The sequence below is a fragment of the Anas platyrhynchos genome, chromosome 8, assembly GCF_047663525.1.
Source record: "Anas platyrhynchos isolate ZD024472 breed Pekin duck chromosome 8, IASCAAS_PekinDuck_T2T, whole genome shotgun sequence".
Taxonomy (NCBI): domain Eukaryota; kingdom Metazoa; phylum Chordata; class Aves; order Anseriformes; family Anatidae; genus Anas; species Anas platyrhynchos.
In genome coordinates, this window is record NC_092594.1 from 11,244,323 (window position 1) to 11,267,773 (window position 23,451).

General features: G+C 34.9%; 1 long non-coding RNA gene across 1 annotated transcript; it reads left to right on the forward strand.

The window, feature by feature from the left end:
• The first annotated feature begins 2,178 nt into the window (after nt 1-2,178).
• Nucleotides 2,179-12,441, forward strand: LOC106019749 (uncharacterized). The gene is made up of 3 exons (XR_005267357.2): nt 2,179-2,646; nt 4,473-4,555; nt 9,462-12,441. It is a non-coding gene; the product is annotated as an uncharacterized lncRNA (long non-coding RNA).
• Nucleotides 12,442-23,451: the final 11,010 nt, after the last annotated feature.

The window sequence follows — 23,451 nt, forward strand, 5'->3', positions numbered from 1 at the left end:
AATACACTTTAACTGTTAATATTACAAAACTAGAAGATGAGAAAGATGCAAAACAGTAAGTTTTAGGGGAATAATTAGTTACAAATATAGGTGAGGTAAAGGCAAATATGATACAAGAGTGGATAGAGTTAAGGCATTTCAGGAATGTGGGTGCTTTTATTAAAGCTTAATGTTGGACATGAGCTGGAGGATAAGATAAAACACAAAGTTCAACCTGCAAATGAGAAAATGTGATGTGTAACAGGGATTTATGGCAGAAGAATTATCCTTGTACCTCACTTGAAAAATATTTAAAAGCTGGATGTTTCCTGGGTTTTTGACTTTTAGTCTTTCCATAGTAGCTGTTAAGCCTGGAGAGCAACATCTTCTTATTGAATTGCTGAGAAAACTTGTTTACTTAATTTTTATCATAGCTTTTAACAAACTTCAAAAAAATTGAATGGGAAACATGGCTTAGTATCCAGTCATGTGATTCAATCACACCAAAATAAAGTTTATGCTGACATCATCATACAAAAAATCCACTTTAAGCTATATATATATATATATTTTTTTTTTTTTCGAAATGGCCACATGCCATGAAATTCTCACATAGTCAGAAATGAAAAAGCAGTTCCTACTTCTTAGTCTGAGTCAGAAGCCTAGGGTATCACCCTGCTTTTTTAATGCAGATGCAGGTGCCAACCTATGCGAAGTCTCAGTACAAAGCCAGCTGGCACCAGACACTTGTTGACCTGCAGACCTGAGCTGGGAACTACAGGAGTCAGATCCAGAAAAATCAAAGTATTCAGTTTTAAAAGAACTTTAATGAAAATGAATCACAAACCAAATGGTGCACTATAAATATTTCAAGAAAGAAATACATAAGTAGTATAATTTTATGTTCCATTAGGAAAGAAAAGATACTTACTGCTGGAATCCTAATAAACCTTACAGTGTGAAGAAGTACTAAAACATGGAACAGCCTGTTGGGGCTAAATTATCATTGTGCTTTAGATGTTAGATCACGGGAATGCTTGTCTTTGTTTATCTATCTGTTTTGAAGATGGGTCCCTCTGCAAAAGTGTGAAAGTTCCTGTTATTTATTACATAGTAATAGAGTCATAAAATAGTTTGGGTTGGAAGGGACCTTTAGAGATTAGATTGGGTGTTGGACTATACAGTCACTGACATAAAGGGTGTCCTTTTACAAATACATTAAGTGAATGCACTAAATTTACTATCTTGTTTCTAAGCAGAGGTGATCTTTGTGCTCTGCAAAAAGATCTATGTTTTTCCTGTTTCCTGCTAATTTTACAGTTGGAAAAGTCTTTTTGCTCTGTTTTTACAGCAAGTTGCATAACACAGTTTTGGTCAGTGACCAGAGCTCCTAGTTGCTGCTGAAAGTCCGTATACTTAATCCTCTTCTTATAAGTTAGCTCCATAATAAGTTGGCAGTATTTTTTTTATTTTTTTTTAGTAAATCAAACTGCATATTTATCACTAACAATGATAATAGTCATAATGAAATCTCAAAAATCTTTTCTCTGACCTCCTTGTTGGAGGTTTGAAAGTTGCAGAGTCCTACTAATAGGCAGATATAGTCAGAAATATATTATTGTCTCTAATTTTTGGCTAAAAAAAATATATTTTGAAAATACAATGAACTTTTGCTAGAGAGGTGATTGTTAATATCAAGTGTTAAATTTTTAATTGCAATAATCAAATGCTTTGGCCTAGAAAAAAGTTTAACTCAGTAGTAAGAGCCCTTAAAATGTATTTATTTGAAACACTTATGGATTATTTTTTTTTTTTGACAAAAGTACTTTTCAACAGAATTTCAGAATAAAAATGGAATTTTATCTAGTGATAGTGAATGAACAAGACTTTTAAGGTAATAGAGAACAGAAAAGCAATGTCTTTTCTGGTCATTTTCTTATTTTAAGAGAGTGATTTTAAAAAACTATGGGCTCTCAACAAAAATAAATTTTCGTTCTTAACAGGTAGCTGGAAGAATTAAAAGAAAGCATAGTAAATCTGACCATTTCCCTGTTAATTTTCTTCTGTTTCAGAATCTGACTCTGTTCAATCACTGAAGTTTTTTTTAATTGAAGTTATTTGAAAGAAATGAAAAGAATTAGATATTGCAGATAGTGTTGCAGAAGTAGCACAATATTTTTTGGGGGGACAGTGGCTGAAGAAAATAAACTGCGCACATAATTTTATATGTCCGTAGTGGTATTTGAACTTGGTATTTCAGATGCTGTGTAGATAAAACACTACATCACAGGTAGAACACAACGTTAATAGAAACAAGGTATTTTCTTAAATCTTCCTCCATAAGTGTCACCTGTGTTCTCTCTGCATGTGAACAGACAGAGGGAGAGGGAGACTGGGAGAAACTGGTCAACAAAATATCTTTCTGTTCCTGCCATTCTGTCCTGACCTGACTTACTGTTGCACTTGAACATCAAATAGTCATGTCTGTGTATCACATGCTCCTTAGAAATGATACTCTGAAAATAAAACTAGACTCTGGAGAAAGAAGAGAACAGAACTGGAGAAAACTGAGGAAAACAGAACTGATTTGGGAGGGAGGAATCTGTCAAACAATATGACATCCAAATAAAGAAGGAAATGTGCGAGTTACAAAATGGATGATGAGGGGTGAGTACAAATGTTCTGCAAGCACAACTTGTGGTAACGATGTAGCCTTTCTTTGTTAGCATTCTTTGGTCATAATAATATATATATGTGTGTATATATATATATATATATGTATAAAATCCTATTATAAAAGTTAAGGAATCAGAGAATGAAAGAGATGGGAAAGACCATGTGTTCATGTTGTGCACCTCCGTGCCTATAGAGTTACTCCCTGTTATGCACCTATCTGAATTCTTATCTAAACAATTGTGCAGTAGTCATCCATGTGTCCCATATTGCTTAGGAGGAAACCATTCTATTCTAGAGTGAAAATAATTCTGATTTTTCTTCATGGTCTCTGTTTTAATATATCACTTATCTTATTTCCATTGTCACAGTATGTACTTCCTCATATTCATGTGAATTATATTTTTCTCTTTGCTTCATGAATCATAGTTGTATGTGTGGATCATATTAGCCAGTGAGAGCTTGGTACTGAATGGACTGCATGAAACTAAGAGGCTTGTGATTAATTTAGAAATCAGAGTTCAAATTTTATTGGAATTCATCAGCTGTTTTCATTTCATGGGAAAGACAGCAAGGCAGACGGGTATCTGCATTGTTCTTTGTGTTCAGTTGTTTTATTGTAAGTTATTATATTACATAAACTAATTTAAAATTGATTTTACTCTTTGTAGAGCTAAGTGGATAGTAACTCTGGTTTATTAGATAGGTACTTAACACAATTAATGCAACGTCAGTAATTCTACATGGCCATGATTAAATGTCTTAAAATTTTCATCTCAACCCCACTATAATTAGTAGTGGGTGCAAGGCTCTCTACTTACTTATTTTTTTGTGACAAAATACAGATTGTAGGAAACAGTTTAAGATTTCTGTCTTTGTAAACTGTAGCCTCAATTTCTAAAGTGTAAAATCTCTAAAAATGATACAAAGTGGGGTTCTTAGTCAAAGATCTAGGTGAATTGCTGATATGAAATGCATTCATAGCTCAAGTCTATCCCTTACCATGTGTCTAAAGGGGAAAAAAAAATTAATGTAACAAAGGAAGGAAAGGCAGACATTTTTTAAATGACAGACTTTATTGTGAACCTGTAGAATAATTACTAAACTACTGTTTTTTTTTGTTTGTTTGTTTTTTAAAAGACAATTACAAATTTGTTTCCTGTTAAAGAAGGATAATATATTTTTATTACTGCTGAACTGGGTACAGCTAAATGGGTTTTGCTGAATCAGTAAGATTCAATATTCTAACTGTTGTGTTCTAAAGTAGTCTCTTTGCTTATGGGAAAAGCAAATGATAATGTCTTCTAAGATAAGAAAGTTCTCTTTTTGTAGTATGAAGTAAAATAGCATTTGGCTTTATGATATATCACAAGAATCTCCCTCTTGTGTTTTGGTATTTTTGAAGCATTTGGATTAAAGAAAGTACAATCAAGAAAAGAATGTTTAATCCAAAAGGAAAATGTGATTTGCAGAGAAAGGTCAAATGAAATTGTTTATCAGTCACTTTTTTAATGCAGCAGAATGTCTGAGATTTAGAGGAAAATCTTTACACTTTCTTGAAGAGAGAGAAGCAAATTAAAACATTATTATAGTACTTGAAGCTTTATATTAGAAGAGGAGCCACTGTTTTCAGTGCCTTGTAAGGCATTACACAACAGTTCACAGTCTATGTAGCCGTAAGATATAATAGTGTGGAGAGGAGGTTATACTACTGCTTACATGGGAGTTAATGCATGGGAAGTGGGACAGAAGGAATAACTACCTTTAAAACTACCTTTATACCTAACTATAACTACCTTTTCTGCTCTTACTGCACGAAGCTTCTTCAGAGTGGAAGCACAGAGCGTAAGAGCAGCTGTATTTTGGACATACTGCAGTGATGGAAGATGAATTTCACCATGAGGTTTGTAGTATATTTGAGTGCTGATGATATCACTGAAACTGTTGTGTGCCATAGTGTGCGTGTCTGTGCGTGTGAAATTGTGATTAGGATCCACAGGCTCCTAAGCAACTCAAAGCAGTGTGGTTAGGAATATGATATGAATATTGGGTTTGGGCATTGGGGATAGGATTCATCTCACTCTGCACTAAGGGGATTCACCTTTCCTTAATTTTGATGCTTAAAATGTAGAAGTTTGTGTCTGACCAGTATGTCTAGGTTCCCATGTCAATAAAATGAATCAGTTTATTCAGTGGAACCAAGACAGTTACCAAGCTAATTAGAGGTACCTGCTTTTATTATTTGGGTTGACAATAACCTTCTAAATGCTGTTGACTGGAGCCTAGCTGTTGCCCAAATGTAGCTGGGTGAGCTGAAACATTCTTGGAATCCATATTATGAGCAGTGTGTCATCTTGTGCTACCTCTTCCCCATTTTCTTAAATACTTGAATAAACTGTCTGAGCTGCACATCATTGAAACAGGGATGCAGCAGTAAACTGTAGCCTTTGAATTCTACAATCAGCTTCTTCTGTGAGTCAGCCAAGAATATAAATTACATTGACAATGTCTTTTCTTAGCAAAAGACTACCGAAGTTCAGATCTGTGTTTTTTTTGGCAAGAATTTCTTCTGAGTTACAAGGACATTTTGAGTAACAGGGAGATACCTGAGACTACCTATAGCCAGTTACTATGAAGAAAAAGGACTATAGAATATTTTAATTGGACAATTATAGCTTTTTAATTAAGGTGGTAAGGGATGTTGAGGAGAGGCAACTCCAACCCAACATTGCCTAGCAGAATAATTTTCAGGTCTGAAACAGCCTCAGAAGAGAGCTCCACACAGGTAATGCCTAGAAATATTAAACAGTCATGGAACTTTGCTGGTGTTTCAAGCATGTTTGAACAATAATGAACACAGCAGTCAAACACCAAACATTCACAGTTGGTGCCCTGTAGTAACCCATTTTATCCAAAGCAGAAGAATAGAATTCTACCACCTTTTCTACCCTTTTTTTTGATGAATACTTAAGAGTAGGAGTCAGAAAGTTGTATTTATGAAAGACATCTGTGCAAATAGATTGTCACAATTTGCAAATTCGAGCAAAATACTATACTTACAACACATAATGTTTTCTTTGTAACAAGCAAACATTTAACATGCACTGAGATCAGAGCCTCAGACTAATTCAGTTAACTAAATCATTCAGTTTTCACTCAAACTCAGCAACTCAGTCTGACTTCTTTGAAAACTCCCTAATTCATAGGATACCTACATGACCCTAACGTGCAAGTATGTTCTGCTCTCTGGACTGTAGGTTTAGCTCCATCATTGCTACCCAATTTTCTAACAGAAATTAGAAATTTCAGAGAAAATGCAGAGAGATTAATTGTTATAAGAGAAATAAGTTTATCAGGTGGAAGCTTTTTTACTGGAAGCTCCTTCACTGACCTACCAAGGATAAGTCTGCATCACAAAGCACATCTTCTGACAGTAACTTTATGCTCACAAATGATTTTGTTATACATAGTAGTTGGATGATGAAAAGGACACAGTGTGGTTCTAAGTATTTTATTATTTCAGATTCTTTCCTTATATGTACAGTCCCAACTATTATATTTGTCTTAGATGGAAAAACTAATTAATTTTAATTACTGGAAGGAGTAGAGATCAATATGCACCAGTTTATTCTTCTATTAAAGGATTACCCAACTGCTGTGCAAGTTATTTAGAGGCAGCGCTGTGAGGAGTCTGACCTGAATTAATTCACATAAGAACAGGCCTTAACTAAATTATGACAGAACAGTATGAGGAATAAGTGAGAGAGAAGGTGACAGAGCTGAAAATAATCATGTTTACTGCAATGTGATGAGCAGCTTTAGACGAGTAAAATATTGTGTATTGAAAAGCAATAATAAAGGTAGAATGCTTAGGAGAATCACAGAACCACAGAATGGTTGATGCTGAAAGGGACCTCTGGAGGTCCTCTGGTCAAAATCCCAGCTCAAGAAGGGACACCTACAGCAGGTTGCCCAGGCATGTGTCCAGGTAGTTTTTGAAGGTGTCTGTGGGGGGAGATCTTAAAAACCTCTCCGGGCAACCTGTTCCGGTGTTCCATCAGCTTCACAGTAAATAAGTGCTTCCTGATGGTCGGATGGAACCTCTTGTGGTTCAGTTGGTGCCCATTGCCTCTTTTCCTGGCACTGGGCACCACTGAGAAGAGCCTGGCTCCATCCTCTTTGCACCCTGCCTTCAAGTATACCTTGATAAGATCCCCTATAACCCTAATCTCCTCCAGGCTGAACACTCCCAGCTCTCTCAGCCACTCTTCATAGGAGAGGTGCTCTAGACCCTTGCTTACTTTGCCGATGAAACTGCTATGGCATTTGAAGCTGTGTATTTACTTAGTTGTTTTCTATTTTTTGCCTTTAGAAATATTTGCTGTCAGAATAAAAATACCACTCCCACCCTCCAAGATCTCTAGACAACTTTTGTATTATTTTATGAATTAGTCTCTGAATATCTAATTACCTATTTTCTACTTTATTTTTCTGTTGTGGAATGGAATACCGAATATGCTAAATCTTCATTTAAATGATTTTATTAGTATTATTTGTTTTAATGTAGCTCACCATAAACCTCTGTAAAATACGCTTCAGTGTAGTGAACTGTGATTAAGAATGATTTGTCAGGAGACGTTTTGATTCAAGGCAGGAACTCCAGCAAGATCTTATTTTGAATGTGTTTTTAATGAAAAGTTTTTTTTTTTTTTTTTTTTTTTTTTTAAACTATATCACAGGCTCTTAATGATCTGTTAAAGTAGAATAAATTATTTTTCAAGACATTTCAAAGAAGATATTAAGCTTCTTTGTTTATTCTAAAATAAAATAGTGAATTTACAGAAAAATGCAGAGCCAGAATTGGAAAATTCCAAAATTACAGATTTCACAGCAGTTTCGCCATATTGATCCGTACTGGACATTTTAGTGCTATGATACAAGGGCAAATTAAATGGCTCCAGTACTTTCTTATTGGCCCATACCCTTACACATAGTCCTACTATGATCAATTGCGTGTAAGAGTAAGTTGCCATTGCAAATGTTGCACAAAGGCTTAGCAGTGTCTCATTAAACAACATAAATGGCTTGGCAACTAATATCCCACTGACTTTTAGTGAGGCATAGGTGCCTGTTGCCTTTAAAAACCTAGGAAGATCCCAGACTAAATAGGTATCATAGATGAGCAGTTAGTCAATGGATTTAAATTGGTTTTGAGAAAAATTCCTAAATAACTTAATTCCCTGAATTAAAGCATGGTTAATGGCAGTATTTCACATTTACTTCCTTCTTTAAAGTAGTTCTTAGGCATATCAACGAGATCAACTTCTAATTGTTATGAAAAGAGTATTGAGGTCAGGCCATCATGGGTCAAATACCAGTAGGAGGTTCCTGGGAGATGGTTTTCTGCTTGTGCCTGATGAACTAATAGAGTAGTATCAGGTCTTTGCTGCAAAACATAGCCAGAAAAGATTACTTCTATTGAAGTTTCCACACCACCTCATCAACTTTCCCAGTGCAGCATGAAGGTAGCTTGCATACCTAATTTATGACTGTGGAAGTTGTTTTGATCAAAGCATTGAGTTTGTAGGTGTTTATGTCCTTCATTGGTTGTAGAAATCTTGAGAATTGTTCTACTCATAAATACAATTTCATACACAATGTTGGAACTGAGTAACTGACAAACATTACTGTTAGCTTTTGTCGCCTGAATACCTTTGTGATACTCCATGCTTCACAGATTTAGCATTAATATTGGTTCCCTAATATCACTGAATTCAATGGGGCTGTGTGTTATGTAATATAATCCTTAGCGGGAAAAATATTGATTTAATCTAACTCTCAGTGACAGAGCTAATGACCTTGGGAGGACCTTCACAATGACAGAATAAATCACAGTGCCTAAGTAGGGCATCAATAGCCTTCTCAAGTAGAAAACAGCATGGAAGGACCTGAGATAGTACCTACTCCACCCCACTGCCCTCAGGCAGTATCAGCTATAGTTAACAATTCCTGTGAGATGCATGCCTGACCTAACGATGGACAAGTTCAGTGACAGGAGTTCTGTTGATTAGTACTAGAATTGTAAAAATACACTGAGACCAAGCTGTCAGCCTCCACCTGAGATCAGTAGTAATGCACCCTTGATGGGATGGGAGTTTGATGTGCTCTGTTTTGTCAGGTGTTTTTCTTTCTCCACTGGCTGACAGCCAGATACAATCTCTATATTCTTCTGTTAAGTCTACTGTCTTCACTGTTTGTCTGTCAGCTCCATACATTTTGCTAAAAGTGTCCCAGTGCAGCTGTTGTATGTTGTTTTGAAATCCAATATTGCTGGCACTGTTGGGACAGCCTTCTCTTGCACATGAACTATGGTGAAATTCAATTTTCTGCGGTTATTGGAGATGTATTGGGAAAAAGTAGATGGTAATGTGGGATACATTGACTCTCTATCAACTTCTTAGAGCACTGGCACTGCAATTCCATAACTTAAATCTTCCTTTTCTTAAACTTATGGTGAATGTACCAGAGGCCTAAAGGTTCACAGTTCTGTTTTGACATGTATTCAGATGCTGTAAATATGTAGACCAAAAAATGAGCTTAGCGCTCTCTGTATTTAACATACATACATGACTTACACTCAGTGATCATGGCAGCTGGTTGAATTTTCAGTTTTCTAGTATAGGTTGGATATTGACTGGGAGGAGAATAAGAATGCTTAATTACTGTCTCTTTTTTTTTTTTTTTTTTTTTTTGGGGGGGGGGGACAAACAATGGAACATTCCTTTGATCATCACGTGTCTGCTCTAAAGTTTCTACTGAGAGATCTTCATTGGTGGAAAAGCAATTTATGGGATCCAAAAAGGTCTGTTCTTCCCAGATCATTCTCATTTGTGATAATCTCCAGGTAAGTATTTATAACTGGCATATGGGGTGTCTGTTTGTGTACCAAATTGAACAAAGAGTGCTCAGCGTAATTATGAATTTCTGTTATGAACAGTATAATTATGTTATAAGTAGCCATGAATCTACGTGGACATGATCCTGACTGGGTTTAAATACAGTTACTATATGCTGTGAAACTATGACAGTAAAGAAAAAGGTGAGAAAAATAAGAGGATGTTAGAAGTTTGCAGCAGTTTCAGGCTGCCAATTTTGTGATTTGGCAGCAAATCATTTTAATCATAACTGCTTTCTTAAAAGTAAGAATGTAATTTCCTTTAAAATGTAGGGGAGGATGAAGGTGACTACAAATACTTCCTCACAACTGTGTGAGATTAAAAAAAATCCTATTTGTGAATTTTGGTACTCAAGTATTTTAAAATTTGCTGTGAAGCTAATACTTTGGTATTTAAAGATAACAGTGAACATTGCTGTCATTACAGTCTTAAAAAAGGAGGTTTAGAAATGTATTGAGTTATTTCTTGCAAACTGGTTCTAGACTGTATCAGCACAGTTACCATTTTTACTTAAGCAGTTTCAAAGTAAAAACTACCATTGCAATGGCTGCAGAAATATGTGTTCACAAATACATTAATCCAGCATAGCTATGTGCACCACAGTGAGCAAAGATTCCTTGTTGTCTTGAAAATCAGTAGGCCTAGATAGCTCTTTTGGAAGAAACTAGGAATATGAGTGCTAAAGAGTTGAAAAACACACATAGTTAATTGATACCCCTTCACAGATTTTTGCAAAGACTTCAGGTACTCCTCCACCCTCCCCACCTCCCACCCCTCAAAAATAAAGCTTTTGTCCTCATGAAAATTTTCCTGTGAATTAAATGTGATATTCTACACAGCTGAAACAATGAATTTGGGTAAGCACCAAATTCCACAATCAAATTGTATCACAAACATATTCTCATATAGGAGAAATGGGCATATTTATATCTGCTTAATTCCTGTATGTGCACGTTTGTGTAGTAGGGAAGGAGTAATAAGATTTCCCCATCATACTAAATATTCAACTGTCTACTTAGAAATATTTGTTTTTGTTGCCTGTTAAATTCTTCTTCCTTGATGTAACGTATCAGTATTGACACCCAGTGGCTAGAGACTTACCTCATGTTAATTCACTAATATGGATTCAACTCACTTTCTGCATCTTAACATATTAAGACTCTGAATTTAAGTTAGTATCTGTATATTCATGCTCACACACATACAGGCATGCAGATCTAGGCAGAGAGAAGGAGATTATCCACTTCAGATAAGAGTATTAATGATTGGAGATATTTTCAGTAACACAAAATGGCATTTGGATGTCCATCTTCTTTTAACATTCAACAGGAATTAGCCCTTGGGCTGACATTAATGCTAGTCAAAATCTCTTATATACTGTCCTTGTCTGGTTGCAATAAGTAAAGAAACATTGTTCCTGCTAGTCAAACAAGACTATTTCTTCCTAGAACTAAAAACTCCATCAGAACTACAAGTTTCATGTTAAAAGAAAAAACAAACAAACAAACAAAAAAAAAACACAAACAAACAAACAAACAAAAACCAACTACACACAAATGCACCAAAAAAAAAGAAAAAAAAGTATATTTATCCCGTTATTTTACACAATTCTCATGTTAGCATATATAGGGTTGGTGTTTAATATGATCAATGATCTCCTAATATTTTCATTCTCTAAACCAATATTATTGAACAAAAACTGTAGATAAATATGTTTTTAAGAACTGGGGCAATGCTTTAGAATACAGGAAGAATTTAAAGACCAAGGGCACATAAATAATAGCACTTTGCATAGATGTGATACAAGTCATCAGGTGGTGGAAGAGAAGAAGGTCTCATCTTCCTTTTGTGAGAACACTGGAACATGATAAAGAGTTGTGACCACTGCAATGGCAAGAAGAGAGGTTCTGGCCATTTTGGGGAAAAACATTTTTTTTTGTTACCCTAAGTTTTGAGCAGTATTGTATAGTTTTCTTGTTCTACTTCAAGGGCATAATATATACCTAGAAGATGACTAGTGTATACTATAGCCAATATGCATAGAGTATTGCATAGCAAGCCTCTAAGAACAATATTTGGTTCACAAAAGCCTGAAGCATGACTTTAAACACTTGATAGATTTTGCTTACGTTTGCGTTTAATGTGTTTGTTCAATACATGAATCCCACCTAAGAACAGTATGGTGTCTTACAAAGAGAATGTGCCATTAATCACTGTACTTTAAGCTGCATGAATTTTGGAAAACAGGAAATGTATTCTGAATATTTTTTCCTGCTATGCAATATGTTGTACATATGTATGATATGCTGTACAATCATTCCAATTAATTCTTCAGTCACTATTTTGGATTCTTCTCTAAACGAAGCTATTTTAGAATAGACCAATAATAAATCTTTTACTCTTGCTGATAGCTTTGATATGAACAGGCTAGACATTGGCAAGAAAATGCATGTAATTAAAATAGTAACTGATGTGGATACCTCAGGTGACATATTCATGTCACCTGCTTAACATGAATACATTAACCCATGAATTTTTCAGTGTTGTAGAGGAAACATTATACTCAACAATTAATCATTTGTCTTGAAAATCTGATAAACCCTTAGGAAGAAGACATTGCAGTAGGCAGAATAATCTGCATAAATAAAATCCTTAGAGTGAGCATTGGTTATTACCTTTTAAGCCAAATGAAGTAAAACTACTCACTAACATGTTCCTGCAGTAAGAGAGAAATGAGCTTGCCTGTATCAAGAACCTACCGTTATAAAAAAGTTAAATAAAAAAATGAACATATGTTAGGGAAATATGAATGAATGTATAGAGACACAGTGGTTTCAAGACCTGGTTCCATATTACAAGATCACAATATTGTTTTGTTGTTTTTTTTTTTTAATATATATATATATATATTTTTAATAATATATATATATATATATATTTTTTTTTCAGTGTTAATCAGTAGAGAAATAAAAGTAAACATTCAAACACAAATAAAATCTCGTGACCAAAACAGGAAGTGAAAATGCACATGACAAACAAAGAATAAGGTTGTTTGTGTCCTTCCCATTCACTGGTTGAACTATATGAAATGGTAATGGTCAACTAATACCCATGCACTGCTTATGGTTTTTAATTCTTATGTGATCATAAGTTATTATATATTACTGACATTAAAAATATATTACAAAGGTGTCTTAATTGTGTTTTGTTGTTTTTTTCTTTTTTAAATACTCTTGAGAACTATGACTCAATATCAGCTGGACAGAAGGACAGAATTTAATTTCATTTATTTTCCCTAATTGTAAAATTAAGCATTACTTTTAAATGGTTTGACTTTGAAGATGGCCCCTGAATTTCAGCCTGCCTGCTCTCTGAGTTAAAATAACTGGATTTCAGCCAAATGAAACCAGGCAATTTTCCAGAGTTTCCTATGTCTCTAGAGTTTTATAGTGGTTGAATTTTGCTCTTGGAGGGAAATGCAGACAGATTTGAGTGAAGTGTAGTGAAATTTGTGAGGATATTCCTATATCTGTCTTTTAATGTCAGCTTCAATGTCTTTATTTTAGCCTTTACACAGAACTTTAGTTTTGCCCTTGAGCCATCATGGACAGGGAACCAAGAAGTCATCTTTCATTATTTTTCTCCAGTGCTTCAAAACCAGTGTGTTCAAAATATACAGAAATATTCACCAATAGTCTTTTTTTTTTTTTTCCTCCTCCATGTAATAGGTGAGTGAGAAGAACTAGTAGAGATCAACAGTTTTATCACTTTCATCACTTGTGTTCAGAACTTTCCCTGTGTCTTTTCCTCTTTTTATTTTTATTTATTTATTTATTAATGTCTCTGAAGACATTACAATGACTATGTTTTGTGTGTGGTACCCCTCACCCCCACACACTGTTCTAAAAGTATGATGCAAAATTCTTAGATCGAAAATGCATTTTTTCCAACGATACAAATGCAACAGTCACCATTTTTAAGGTAATACCAGGCCGGAAATAAGAGCAAATACATTAAAACAGAGCCAAATATTTCACAACATGCCATTGCTGGTCCCTCTCGTGAAAGTCAGAGATTTAAATCTCCTGTTTCAAGGCAAAAATGCACACAACTGGTTTTTTCAATATGAAGCCTATTTTCAAGTGTGACCATGCTACCATTCCTTGGAATTAGAAGGTAGTGTTATTTTCATGATTATTATATTTTTTTGGCTTTTAATTCTATCTGCTCCATAATATAATTAGGACCATATCTAATAGCAGCAAGACGAGTCTGCAAACCCTGTTGTGCCAAATATGCAGAACTGAGCACTGCGTGGGATATGTAATTGCTGAGCACTCTAAAGAGCATTCACTGCTTGACTCCAAACTGGGAGGGGCTGCAAGCAAATTGGAAGACTAGAGTTGAATTCATAATGATCTGGACAAGTAGGAAAACAAATCTGAAAAATACTGAAGGTAATTCAATGAAAACAAGCGCAAAACATCATGCTTTTTAAGATTGGAATAATTGACTGCACAAGTAGAAGATGGGGCATACCTGGCTTGGCAATAGTTTTGTAGAATCATAGAATGGCTTGGGTTGGCAGGGACCTTAAAGACCACCTGGTTCCAACCCCCCTGCCATGGGCAAGGATGCCACCCACTAGACCCGGTTGCCCAAAGCCCCATCCAGTCTGACCTCAAACACTTCCAGGGATGGGACATCCACAGCTTCTCAGGGCAACTTGTTCCAGTGCTTCCCTCTGTGTGAAGAATTTCCTCCTAGTGTCTAATCTAAATATCCCCTCTTTTAGTTTAAAACTGTTTCCCCTTGTGCTATCATAATCTGCCTATGTAAAAAGTAACTCTCCATCTTTTTCATAAGCTCCCCTTAAGTACTGAAAGGCCATAAAAGTGGCCACAGAAGTATTGAAACTCCCCGGAGCTTTCTCTTCTCCAGGCTGAACAACCCTGTCAATCCATAGGAGAGGTGCTCCAGACCTTTGATCATCTGTCATTCTGTTGTAAAAAGGAAGAAAAAAGCAAACTATAATGGGTATTGTCTAGTAGTTAATATAGTTATATACTCTTTCGTACAATCTTTACAGAAGTTTCAGTGTTATCTTCAGGTGTGGGTACTAGACTGCGATAAAGAAAATAAATTTTTAAAGTTGGAGCAAGGAAAGAAGAGATTAGAGGAAAAGGGTAGATTAAAAAACAAGATCTTGGAGAAAAGATCCCTAGGAAAACAACCCTAGGTTGTTTTGTTAAAAAAAAAAATACAGCTGCTGTACTGCAGCCAATAGAACTATTTCCTGTCAGCTGCCTCTTGAAAATCATGAGATTGCACTTACACCTGCCCAGCTTGTAATACAAATTATCTTATCTGAAGTCTTCTTTGTGGGGACCCAATGTCTGTGGCTTAAAATGGCTTCATGTACTTTCCTTCACATCTACAGAGGGCAAAGAACAGGGGAGTTATACCAGGTGAGCAGATGGGTGGGATAAACACATTACCTGAGATAAATTTAGTATTTTTTTTGTTCAGTGGATGCACCTTGTAAAGAGACGGTAAGTTTTCAGACAAAGGTTTCTGCAGAGAATATGTTAATCTCCATATTCATTGTTATGTGTGGGAAAACAGGAAAGGGCTTCAACTACAGCATGCAAAAATGGTTAGACATTCTGAAAAGAATCTCCTTTCCAACCATAAGGATTGTTAAGTATTGAAGTGGATGTTTCTGGGAAGGCTGTATCATCTCCATCATATACATAGTCTCTGTTACTAGGATTTCATTTAAAAGGAGCTATAGGATTGGATCTGCCAAAGGAAGTCTGCACTTGGAAAGAGCAACATGTTTCTTGTCTGCATATTCTCATGCACACATTAATTGTTTTAGATCAGTGAAAATGAAAAATGACACAGTAACATTTCTAAAACTTCATGGATATGTTCCAAGCCATAAAATGGCTATGGGTGTCTGATCGCATGTGAATTCTTTTAAATTAAATGTACTCACAATAAAGCAGGACAGTTGCATACATTGTGATGCAAGCGGTCCCTATTTGTATAGCTCAAAGGTGGCTTTATTAAAAGCCTATAGGACTTTCTGAATTAACAATTTTATTCCTTTTTGCTTTTAAAAGCAACTTTACTCTTAATTACATGTAGAGTAATGCAAAACAAATGCCATAAAAAATTAGCCATTGATTACTATTTTCATATTGATATACTTTTCTACTATACCCTCAAAGGAAAAAAAAAATCATATTTAGTTTCTTATGTATTTTACCAGACTAACTTTAAAAAAGACATTTAGTCAATCAATCACTGGAGTATTCTGGCACACAGACATCTAAGTAACATAATATCAGATAATAAGAAACTGACATTTATCATACTCACTGATTTTTCGAAACATTCAACTATGCCAAAACTAAGTACTATCAATCTTTACCTGATATATAGATCTTCCTAGGAACATATCCTAACACAGTAATTTCAGATGGAATCTACTACTTTCTTTTTCCTACCACTCAAGTGCTTTTATTGCCATGACTACCAACAATTTCTAACTTCCTTCAGGGTTGAATGGGAAAAGACAATATTTTGAAACTGGGCAATGTACTTCCAAACAAACACGAAGGGGAGATTTTTCCATCTTTTTAACAGTGTATACATTCAGTACATAACTTTTAGCAATACTAGTTAATAAAAGAATGACTATCCACTGATTAAAGATATATGAGAATGAGTAATTATTAATGTAAATCTGTAGGTTTATTATGAGAGAGATTTACTCTACCACTGAAACATCTGTGTCTGGGTAGGGAGACTGAAGTAGAAATTAATGGCTCAGTCCTGCTTAAGCTGCTGGTACATGCAACTCAAAAAAGTGGAACATTTGGGCTGGTCTTAAGTCAAGTTGGGCTATAGGCAACTGATTTAGTTCATCAAAACTGTTAGCCCAGTAGCCATTAAGATCTTACAGTTACTCAAGTTCCTATACATGCATCTCTGGGCATGCAGTGAAAGTGGTACTTTGGTGCAACTGGGTGAAAAAAGCACCACTTACCTGTTTCTAAACCCAGGTATGTCTAGGTTTCCTTTTCTTGGGGTTAGCAGAGCTTGCAGGGTCCACAGGAGAAATACAGAGAGCTTTCGCCTGCAAAAGGCTTGTATATGCCAGACCACCTACAGCAACTTTCCACTGAGTTCCCTCTACAGCTTCACTACAACCTTTACTGGGAGCTGGGGTAAGGAAGGTCTCTGGAAACAAACACAATGTCCAAGACAATGGACAAACGGGGATATCTACTATGTTGGAAATATACTTAATTCAATTACCTACTTGAGTCTCAGCGGATATAAGAAAGAATTAGACTGTTCAATCTGTGTCAGGAAAAGTGGAAAGAAGCCGAAAAGGAAAAGAAAAAAGAGAAGAGTGGAATAAGAATGTTTAAGGATTTTTTTTGATTGTTTTTGAGAAGATTCAAATTTATTGTCTCCTGGACAGTATATTAAATCCCTTGATGTTAACTCGAGTGGCTTGTGAAGGGTCAAAATGTGATTTAGAGGTGAACTTTTCCCTTTATTCAGGGTAAAGGGTGAAATTTCTGTGAGCTTGGTTTGATCAAGTCACAGATTAATATTATCAAAGATGTATCTCTGCTTCCTCTGCTTTAATTAAACTTTTGCCTTTCATGTTACAGGTGTATCAACTGTCATTAGAAGGTCGTGGAAGAAGTTGGTGACAAGAAGCAATACCTACAGTTATCTGCTCTTGGGACAGAGATTTTCAGGCTAACAGGGAGTCAGCTGTGGACAAATGATTTCTCCAGAGAAATTACAGTGAGGTGCTAGATAGTTTTTGATTGTTTTTGTAGAGCAGGGTTTTGTAGAAGTGGGATAGAGTAATTCTCACTGTTTGATTAGGTTCACCTCTTTGTATTTGAAAATATTGCCTTCTGCTTGAGCATCATCCCATTCTGCTAGCAACTTATGTAGACTAAGTAAGAAGAATAGGGTTTCTGATGCCTTTTCTTTTATTGTGAAAGAATCCTGTTTATGTAGGTTTGGATCTTGTTTTGCAGTCAGCATGCTATAGGGCATACTGAGATTTAACTGCACCCCATAAATAGGACAATAAAATGCATACAAACTAGACAATTTAGGGAAAGATATAGCAAACTTATTTATGCATCCTGGCATGTCATTTCATGTGCTTCATCTTTTTGGAGCCTTCCTAGATTTACTTTTCTTTTAATGTATTACTCATTCTGGAAGTGCTATTTTTTGTGCCTTGCTTGCAGTTAATTTTAAAGGCCTATTTTTAACTTGTATGGATTGGAAAGAGAAACGAATGGGGGAACAAGGATATAAGCTCCTTTTACTCCAAGGTGAGATCTTTGAAATCCCACTAGCCTTTTCTAATAAACAGCAAAAAGAAGTAATGGCAGATTTTGTCAGGATCAGCATGCAAAACACTCTTATATTTGCTTGCTGCAGATAAAAAACAGGCTAGTGAATTCAAACCAATGAAGTAATGGAAGGACAGTTGCTAAAGGAAGAAATACATGAGAAATATAACAGACTGCCAAAATGAAGATAAATGTATTTGAAGGCTGAAAGAATAGAGACTAATTTCTAATTTTAAATTAGAAATGCAAATATACATTTATGTCTAAACTATAGATTACCATTTCCAGTTACTTAGATAAATAACACAGTTCATCCAGCTATTTAACAGCATCCTAGGGTGAATTGGTGATGAGTGAAGAGTGAGAGGTTCAGCTCAGCTTGCCTACAGTTTTAGAGTTTCTTCAATAAGCTTTACACAACCAGTCTGAAACTGAGAATCAGACTCTTACAGGAAAATGAAGACATCAAAAATCATTAGGCTCAACATGTAGTCTACCAGTCACTAATTGTCAGAAAAGATAGCTCTATATTCATAATGACATTAATTATTCTATAACATGAACAGAAATCTTATTCAAAAGAAGATGTAGAAAAATACATTCTATGGCAAGAGATGGATTGAGTAGGAAGCCACAGCCCTGGAAGTGGAGGAATACAGTACTTGAAGTGAAAGAGCAATGGCTTGAAAGACATGTTGAGGGCTGATTCAGAGGCATATTTTTGCCAAATAAGATAATTTCCAATCCTGTACTTTGGATATTGTCAACTCTATTATTGATTTGTAAGGAAAGAAGATAAAACTGAATAAAAAGTTTTGTTTGATAAAATCTCTCTGAGGAGTATTAAAGTACAATCAAAGTGGTTTTGCTCTAGACCTACCTCTGATTTTAGTTGTTATATACAGCAAATAGACAGAAGGAATAAAACAGCAGTTTTTCAGGAGAAATGTCTGTTTTAATAGACTTTGTATACTTAGCTGTATTTTTACTGTTTTGAACTTAGAAAGGACAGACTTTTGAGGATATTTCTAAAGTTTTAATTTCAATGAATTATTATTATTTTGATGAAGTTTTTTTTTTTTTTTTTTTTTTTTTTTTTTTTTTTTTTTGTAAGAACCAGTTACATTAACTGGATCATAAACTCATTTCTTGGAAGGGGTGATTTTTCAGACTATGGTTTTGGTAGCAAAAAATTGAGCAGTTAAAAACATCCACAGTAACCAGGTAATATATAATACTAAACCAAATGAACAAAATCTAAAAGCTGGTTTATACACTGAAGTAATTAGAATAGTTCAGTAAGAGGTAAAGCAGAATAAAATTCCTAACAGTAGCAGTAGTTGCAAATTGCCTATCTAAACTTTAATAGAATAAATCATGGTAACTGAATATTTTCTCAATTAACTTTACCCCCTTTTCCCAAATTGTAAGAGAAGGGGGGAAATGCTTACTGAAAGCCTAGCATAGTACCATGTGAAATTAAGCAAAAGGTGAGAAAAGAAACAGAAATAGTGAATCTGTCTTATAATATGTTCCACAAACCATGATTTGACAGTAAGAGTCTGGGTTTCAGGCCTAATTTTCAATTTCTGTGGAGGACATGAGAACTCAACATATGGCTTTTCTTTCTCAAAGCCCCATGAAACTTTTAAAATTAGAAAGGAAAATTAGTCATTTTGAAGGACAACGATAAATTAGAGACTGTTCATCTTTTTTCTAGCTGTAGCTGACAAGCAGTGGTGAGAGTTACAAAAGATCTCTTTGTACAGTCAGTCTTGCTTTCTGGATGCACAAATTCTTTAGACTCCTTAACACTAGGAATACAAGTATGGACTTTTTTGTAGGAACTGGTAGATACAAGTAGATATAAAGGGCAGGGGGATGGTAGATACAGACCAAAATTTTTTAGGGAATTGGAGTCAGCTACACAAAGTTAAAATTCTGCAAAATGTTGGTGATATTTTGGTGAATTTTGGTTACTGTTGTCCAAAATGCCTTTCAGTCTCTCTCTTCTGTCCTTTGACTATTGTACTTGTATTAAACTGTAATATCTCCATCCTTAATAAAAGGTTATTTGTAGAAGTAATATGTGGTTGAATTTTTTTAATGACTTGGCTGCCACCTGGATTAATTACAACATGAAAGAATATTCTGGATCAGAAGGTCTTATACAGAAATCAGAAATCTAATCTGATAGTAACTTGTTTGTTCCTTGGGTTCATAATTTTATGTTTTCTGATTTTAATAGTAACATGCACTAGTAACAGAAATCACTATCACTTATCCCAATGGCAATGGATCGATGGAAAATGTGACCACAATATCATTCAGTATGAAAGCCAAACTGTGAGTATTTGATTGTTATGCAAGAAAAGAGAAGAAATAAAATGAGGGAGTAAAAAACTAAAACTTGAAAAGGGAAGAAATGAAATGCTAAAACTTGCAGAAGGAGGCTGGTGTAACGTGTCAGGGAAAGAAGATGCCTTTCTCATCTTTTTTTAGCCTGCTGAGGCTTGTTCATGATCTGGCCTACTAGAATCGAGTGTTATTTGTGCAAGCTAAGTAATAAATCTGTCAGTAGAATTTTTCTTTAATAAAAGTAATTTACCATGTGTTTGAAACATAAACACAGAAGAAAGTATAAGACATAAAAGGATAGAAATCTGAATTAGAGCTTGATCTGAAGTGTATTAGATATACCTGCTGAATTCAGAAAATTAGGGACTAGACCCATATGCTAACCTGAATAGACTCTGAATTCACTTGAACAGAGTTCTGTTGTGAAAGAAGTGACCCCATCAACATGATACATGTATATGCCAGGCTGCAGAGCTTATACATTAGGATGAAATTCAGTGATGTTTTTTCAGAGATGCAGCTCATTATTCACACCCATGGAGTGGCCCTTGGGATAGTTCTGAACATCCCTAGGAGCTTTATAAATTAGTGCACTCTGTCTCTGCCTACAGGCCAGCAGCACTGCCCAGATCTCTGTAGAGCTACCTGTTACAGTCTTGTTTTTGAAAAACTGTCCCATTCTGTCTCATCTCAGGCATATTCCTTTACACAGGGCTTGTGAGGGAGTTCTTAGAGAACCACTATCATCTGTCTATCTCATCAGTACTTTATGCCAAACCAATGATTTTAGTTAGTTGAAAATGATGAACAAAAGCCTCATCCCAGGAGAACAGTTTTGATGCCTTCACATATAAGGAGAAAAACTGAATGATACTGGTGTATTCGTACAGCAAAGAATAATTGTTTCTGAATAACTTATCAAATAAGATATAAATACTTAAAATACAGTTGTGTAGCAGATAGTAGAATGGTTCATGTTGCAAGACTAGAAACCTTGACACTTCGAGTTTAAGCTCTTGAAGAACTTGTATGTGAATGATCTGGTGAGATCATACAAACTGCAAACAGATCTAGGTCTCATATAGCCACAGTTGAATAGTAACATTAACACTGCTGTGGAGTGCTGTTCTCAAAATTCTCTGCACCTCTTGGAAGAGAAAGCAATCATTGTAAGAGACTTTGAGCTGTAGACTCGACTGGGGTCTTGTTAAACATTTATTTCCCAGGCTATCATGATAGATACTATCAATACCTTTTGGAAAGATTTTCTGTTTGTTGTGTGATATGAGCATCATGGACTTGTCAAATCAGGCTGCAAATAACATGATGGTAACAAATATCCAGTGCCTCCACAACTGATTTAATTTCCCCATTTCCTTTCTATTTACTTTTGAGAAAAAATAATAACAATAATATATACGTACATATATATATATATATATATATAGAGAGAGAGAGAGAGAGAGAGAGAGAGAGAACAGACAAGTTATTCCTTCACAGGAATTTCAGTTCACAAATTCTGTAATTCCTGCTAACAGCTGTGAGATAGTAGGAGAGAAGAATCAATATTTAAAAGAATATATCATTCAGAACTGCTAAAAACTTCCTGTCTGTATATTTTTCCTACCTGACAAAAATTTGCTTTCTACAGTTTAAAAACATTGTTCTGAAACTTTCTTAGAAAACCTATGGACTCTAGGAGATTGAGAAATGTATGGGAAAAGCAACTATTACAGGCTTCTCTTTGGGGCTCAGACATTCAAATTGATCTTATCAGCAACTATGAAATACTACTTGAGAGTATCTTGAGGTAGCATAGTATTGTGTCTTCATAGTGTTGGAAGAAAATACCCAGATCACAGATTATCTCAATTAGTCCTGAGACATAAACACTAAGTATGATCATTGAGAGAGAAGTACTGAACATCTGGTATCTTGTCATAATGGTATCATTAGCTATGAAAATTACATGAGGATATTATGAAGTATATAGCACCAAAAATATTGAATGTTTAAAAGACAAACTTTGAAGGAATGGATGGAAGAGACTGATTAGAACAACCTGCTGTTTACTGTGGAATGTTAGAGATGCTTATGAAATAGGGAGAAAAGAAATCGCATTTATTTCAATAAAAATAAGGATAAAAAAATTATCTAATGTGGCTAGAAAGAAATATAGGAATAGTTAAAAATGATAAAATTAAAAATCACATTTATTTCAATAAAAATAAGGATAAAAATTTTATCTGATGTGGCTAGAAAGAAATATAGGAATAGTTAAAAATAATAAAATGAAGTATGTAAAAGGTGCAGAGTATCTCGTACATAGCAAGGTAGGACAGAACATTAAAAAACTGCAAAGATGGAAAAATAGTAATGTATTACTACTCTATTTTATCATCACAAAGTAGCTTTATCATAAATGTTTTTCTCCTAAAAATAATCTAGCAAGATAATAAAAATATTATAATACTTTTTTGATTTTTCAAAGAATGAAGAAACAAGAGAAAAAACAATAAAGATTAGTTCACACTCAATGAACAGATAGTTGTCAAAAATAACTTCCAAATTGGCATGAACATCTATTTATCTCTTTATATCTAGAGTGAAATATTTGGAAATGGTAATACAGAAATTATGGAGGTCCTGCAGTGCTATTGCTGGTAATTGAAATCTGGTAATTTTTATAACCCAACCCTAAGAAATTGCAAAATTTTATATGTAAGGGCACCCTTTGTAATATTCTTTGAGGGGACTCGAAACAAAAATGAGAAATCCATTAGTTTCAATGCAACTGTGGGTTTTGTTAACTGAGCTGGAGGTCATGGGATAAATAAAACGTTACATGTGAAGACAGAGAATTCTTTGGAGCTGAGCTGTAGATAGAACTCAGGTTACATTTTAAAACCTATGTAAATCACTTAAAGACATTAGCACCAAAACAACACAATAATTAAGCAGCAGCCAATGGGAAAACATGAGACAACAATGTTGATTCTCAGTCCCAGAAGTGATTTGGGCCCTTTGGACTGTATTTTCCATATGTATTTTCCATAAAACAGGTGAAGTAAATTTTTTTTTTT